Genomic DNA, 5000 nt, shown 5'->3' on the forward strand with positions numbered 1-5000 from the left:
TTCAGGTCGCAGTCTGGTTCTCCAGGCGTGGGTTCGAATCCCACTTCTGACAAGTTTTTTTTTTCTTTTTGGATTAGATAATGAAATGAAATGTCATCTTTTCTTTAAAGAACGCATCTAAAAAAATAATTTCTTAAGTCATGTCATGTATTTGTTGTATACATCAAACCAAAAACCATATTGTGTCTTTGATGAAACTTAGTATCTTCTCTTTGTCTAGTATTGATGATTTACCTATATACGGATTTAATATTCAAAAATTTTCGTTAGTAACTGAAACTGTATGACTGTAGCTGTAGTAGTGGGGGATATAAAATTGGCAGAAACAGTTGCTGAGAAAGAGATGTGTCCTCCCCTTGTTTAGTATGACTGAAAGCAGTTTCAACTACAGAAAGAAGCAAGCGAATGTTTAGAAAAAAAAAGCGCGCGAGCGCGCGCACACGCACGTGTATGATATTGTGTGTGTGGGTGTGAGAACTACAGAATGAAGCAAGCGAATGTTTGTTTGTATATATATATATATATATATATATATATATATATATATATTGCGTGTGTGTGTGTGCGTGCGTGCGTGCAAGAAAATCTAAAAGAATGGCCCGGGCAGGGTGGTCAGAGAGTTTGACAGAATAGAAAAAAAAAAGTAGGTTCCACCGAGATTTGAACTCGGATCGCTGGATTCAAGAGTCCAGAGTGCTAACCATTACACCATGGAACCACACTGGTTGACCTCCAGTTCCCAGGAACACGTTGAGACTGGAACAACGGTTACTGATTAGACAAGTGGTCCCAAGTGTGTGCTTTTTTTACTTTTTTTTTAATTTGGTTTTATTTTACTTTTTTTTATCGATTGAGGTTGATGGTGAAAGTACATAATGAGTAAAACTGATATAAGACACAATTTGAAGCGTTGCTACCCCAGTACCCATCACTTTGCATCATAGTAAGTAAAGTAAAAAGACGTCACCATCCGCTTTCGCTTTTTCGCTTTTGGTTCTTTCCTGAAGTCGAGCTATGTTCAACAGTGTCGTTCTTTAAGCACGAGTCACACTCCGTGGTCGTGTGTGACAGCTCCCGATAAAGTCGATCGCCCCCTTTAGGCCCGCTTACCAGCCCACCCGATATGGGTTTACAACAGCTGTCAGGATGGCCGAGCGGTCCAAGGCGCTGCGTTCAGGTCGCAGTCTGGTTCTCCAGGCGTGGGTTCGAATCCCACTTCTGACAAGTTTTTTTTTCTTCTTCTTCTTCTTCTTCTTCTTCTTCTTCTTCTTCTTCTTCTTCTTTTTGGATTAGATAATGAAATGTCATCTTTTCTTCAAAGAACGCATCTAAAAAAATTTTTTTAAAGTCATGTCATGTATTTGCTGCTGTTCATTAAACCCAAATCCACATGATAGGGTATTTGATAAACCTTAATATCAAATGTTTGTCTAGAGCTGATGAGTTACTCGTTTACTTACTTGACATGCGGACGTTTCATTAGAAACTGAAGCTGTGTGGCTCTAACTGTACCAACAGTAGTTAGGGATATATAATTCGCAGAAACAGTTGCAAAGAAAGAGATATGGCCTTCCCTTGTTGGTTATGACTGAAAGCAGTTTCAACTACAGAATGAAGCAAGTCATTGTTTAGTAAACAAAACAAAAACAACAACAACAACAACAACAAAAAAACAACAAATAAAGAAAATGCGTGTGTGTGTGTGCGTGTGTGTTTGCGTGCGTGCGTGCGTGCGAGTGTGTGTATGGCGTGTGTGTGTGTGTGTGTGTGTGTGTGTGTGTGTGTGTGTGTGTGTGTGTTTAAGAAAATGTAAAAGAATTCCCGGGCAGGGGGTCAGAGGTAAATGTAAACAAACAACAAAACAAAACAACACAAAACACACAACAACAAAAACCCCACGATAAAAAACAAACAAACTTAGAAGAACTTAGAATACTTGGGAAGCGAAAACCAAGTTGAATAGAATGAGGAAGAAAAAGGTAGGTTCCACCGAGATTTGAACTCGGATCGCTGGATTCAGAGTCCAGAGTGCTAACCATTACACCATGGAACCACACTGGCTGACCACCCGTTCCAAGCAGCACGTTGAGACTGGAACAACGGTTACTGATTAGACAAGTGGTCCCAAGTGTGTGCTTTTTTTTACTTTTTTTTTTTTATTTGGTTTTATTTTACTTTTTTTTAGCGGTTGAGGTTGATGGGGAAAGTACATAATGAGTAAAACTGATATAAGACACAATTTGAAGCGTTGCTACCCCAGTACCCATCACTTTGCATCATAGTAAGTAAAGTAAAAGGACGTCACCATCCGCTTTCGCTTTTTCGCTTTTGGTTCTTTCCTGAAGTCGAGCTATGTTCAACAGTGTCGTTCTTTAAGCACAAGTCACACTCCGTGGTCGTGTGTGACAGCTCCCGATAAAGTCGATCGCCCCCTTTAGGCCCGCTTACCAGCCCACCCGTTATGGCTTTACAACAGCTGTCAGGATGGCCGAGCGGTCCAAGGCGCTGCGTTCAGGTCGCAGTCTGGTTCTCCAGGCGTGGGTTCGAATCCCACTTCTGACAAGTTTTTTTTTTTTTTCTTTTCTTTTCTTTTTGGATTAGATAATGAAATGAAATGTCATCTTTTCTTCAAAGAACGCATCTAATTTTTTTTTTTTAAGTCATGTCATGTATTTGTTGTATACATCAAACCAAAAACCATATTGTGTCTTTGATGAAACTTAATATCTTCTCTTTGTCTAGTATTGATGATTTACCTATATACTGATTTGATATTCAAAAATTTTCGTTAGTAACTGAAACTGTACGGCTGTAGCTGTAGTAGTGAGAGATATAAAATTAGCAGAAACAGTTGCTGAGAAAGAGATGTGTCCTACCCTTGTTTAGTATGACTGAAAGCAGTTTCAACTACAGAATGAAACAAGCGAATGTTTAGAAAAAAAAAGCGCGCGAGCGCGCACACGCACGTGCGTGTGTATGTGTGTTTCAACTACAGAATGAAGCAAGCGAATGTTTGCATATATCTATGTGTATATATATATATATATATTGCGTGTGTGCGTGCGTGCGTGTGTGCAAGAAAATCTAAAAGAATGGCCCGGGCGGGGTGGTCAGAGAGTTTGACAGAATAGAAAAAAAAAGTAGGTTCCACCGAGATTTGAACTCGGATCGCTGGATTCAGAGTCCAGAGTGCTAACCATTACACCATGGAACCACACTGTCTGACCACCCGTTCCAAGCAGCACGTTGAGACTGGAACAACGGTTACTGATTAGACAAGTGGTCCCAAGTGTGTGCTTTTTTTACTTTTTTTTTAATTTGGTTTTATTTTACTTTTTTTTTATCGATTGAGGTTGATGGTGAAAGTACATAATGAGTAAAACTGATATAAGACACAATTTGAAGCGTTGCTACCCCAGTACCCATCACTTTGCATCATAGTAAGTAAAGTAAAAAGACGTCACCATCCGCTTTCGCTTTTTCGCTTTTGGTTCTTTCCTGAAGTCGAGCTATGTTCAACAGTGTCGTTCTTTAAGCACGAGTCACACTCCGTGGTCGTGTGTGACAGCTCCCGATAAAGTCGATCGCCCCCTTTAGGCCCGCTTACCAGCCCACCCGATATGGGTTTACAACAGCTGTCAGAATGGCCGAGCGGTCCAAGGCGCTGCGTTCAGGTCGCAGTCTGGTTCTCCAGGCGTGGGTTCGAATCCCACTTCTGACAAGTTTTTTTTTCTTCTTCTTCTTTTTGGATTCGATAATGAAATGTCATCTTTTCTTCAAAGAACGTATCTAAAAAAATTTTTTTTTAAAGTCATGTCATGTATTTGTTGCTGTTCATTAAACCCAAATCCACATGGTAGGGGATTTGATAAACCTTAATATCAAATGTTTGTCTAGAGCTGATGAGTTACTCGTTTACTTACTTGACATGCGGACGTTTCATTAGAAACTGAAGCTGTGTGGCTCTAACTGTACCAACAGTAGTTAGGGATATATAATTCGCAGAAACAGTTGCAAAGAAAGAGATATGGCCTTCCCTTGTTGGTTATGACCGAAAGCAGTTTCAACTACAGAATGAAGCAAGTCATTGTTTAGTAAACAAAACAAAAACAACAACAACAACAACAACAACAAAAAAACAACAAATAAAGAAAATGCGTGTGTGTGTGTGCGTGTGTGTGTGTGTTTGCGTGCGTGCGTGCGTGCGAGTGTGTGTATGGCGTGTGTGTGTGTGTGTGTGTGTGTGTGTGTGTGTGTGTGTGTGTTTAAGAAAATTTAAAAGAATTCCCGGGCAGGGGGTCAGAGGTAAATGTAAACAAACAACAAAACAAAACAACACAAAACACACAACACCAAAAACCCCACGATAAAAAAAAAAACAACTTAGAATACTTGGGAAGCGAAAACCAAGTTGAATAGAATGAGGAAGAAAAAGGTAGGTTCCACCGAGATTTGAACTCGGATCGCTGGATTCAGAGTCCAGAGTGCTAACCATTACACCATGGAACCACACTGGCTGACCACCCGTTCCCAGCAGCACGTTGAGACTGGAACAACGGTTACTGATTAGACAAGTGGTCCCAAGTGTGTGCTTTTTTTTACTTTTTTTTTAATTTGGTTTTATTTTACTTTTTTTTTTAGCGGTTGAGGTTGATGGGGAAAGTACATAATGATTAAAATTAATATAAGACACAATTTGAAGCGTTGCTACCCCAGTACCCATCACTTTGCATCATAGTAAGTAAAGTAAAAAGACGTCACCATGCGCTTTCGCTTTTTCGCTTTTGGTTCTTTCCTGAAGTCTAGCTATGTTCAACAGTGTCGTTCTTTAAGCACAAGTCACACTCCGTGGTCGTGTGTGACAGCTCCCGATAAAGTCGATCGCCCCCTTTAGGACCGCTTACCAGCCCAACCGTTATGGCTTTACAACAGCTGTCAGGATGGCCGAGCGGTCCAAGGCGCTGCGTTCAGGTCGCAGTCTGGTTCTCAAGGCGTGGGTT

General features: G+C 40.6%; 1 protein-coding gene and 8 non-coding genes across 9 annotated transcripts in view; 6 read left to right on the top strand and 3 right to left on the bottom strand.

Moving 5' to 3' along the window:
* Nucleotides 1-52, top strand: part of Trnal-cag (transfer RNA leucine (anticodon CAG)) — an 84-nt gene extending 32 nt beyond the window's left edge. The window contains exon 1 of the tRNA in view: nt 1-52. This exon is cut by the window's left edge and continues 32 nt beyond it. This is a non-coding gene — a tRNA (tRNA-Leu).
* Nucleotides 1-5000, top strand: part of LOC143290162 (uncharacterized) — a 135211-nt gene that overhangs the window by 108027 nt on the left and 22184 nt on the right. The window lies entirely within an intron of this gene.
* Nucleotides 1141-1224, top strand: Trnal-cag (transfer RNA leucine (anticodon CAG)). Its single transcript has one exon. It is a non-coding gene; the product is annotated as a tRNA-Leu (tRNA).
* On the bottom strand, nt 1982-2053 carry Trnaq-cug (transfer RNA glutamine (anticodon CUG)). Its single transcript has one exon. It is a non-coding gene; the product is annotated as a tRNA-Gln (tRNA).
* On the top strand, nt 2479-2562 carry Trnal-cag (transfer RNA leucine (anticodon CAG)). Its single transcript has one exon. It is a non-coding gene; the product is annotated as a tRNA-Leu (tRNA).
* Nucleotides 3143-3214, bottom strand: Trnaq-cug (transfer RNA glutamine (anticodon CUG)). Its single transcript has one exon. It is a non-coding gene; the product is annotated as a tRNA-Gln (tRNA).
* On the top strand, nt 3638-3721 carry Trnal-cag (transfer RNA leucine (anticodon CAG)). Its single transcript has one exon. It is a non-coding gene; the product is annotated as a tRNA-Leu (tRNA).
* Nucleotides 4438-4509, bottom strand: Trnaq-cug (transfer RNA glutamine (anticodon CUG)). The gene has a single exon. It is a non-coding gene; the product is annotated as a tRNA-Gln (tRNA).
* The window catches only part of Trnal-cag (transfer RNA leucine (anticodon CAG)), an 84-nt gene continuing 18 nt past the window's right edge, over nt 4935-5000 (top strand). The window contains exon 1 of the tRNA in view: nt 4935-5000. This exon is cut by the window's right edge and continues 18 nt beyond it. This is a non-coding gene — a tRNA (tRNA-Leu).

Source organism: Babylonia areolata, chromosome 15 (genome assembly GCF_041734735.1).
Source record: "Babylonia areolata isolate BAREFJ2019XMU chromosome 15, ASM4173473v1, whole genome shotgun sequence".
NCBI classification, from domain to species: Eukaryota; Metazoa; Mollusca; class Gastropoda; order Neogastropoda; family Buccinidae; genus Babylonia; species Babylonia areolata.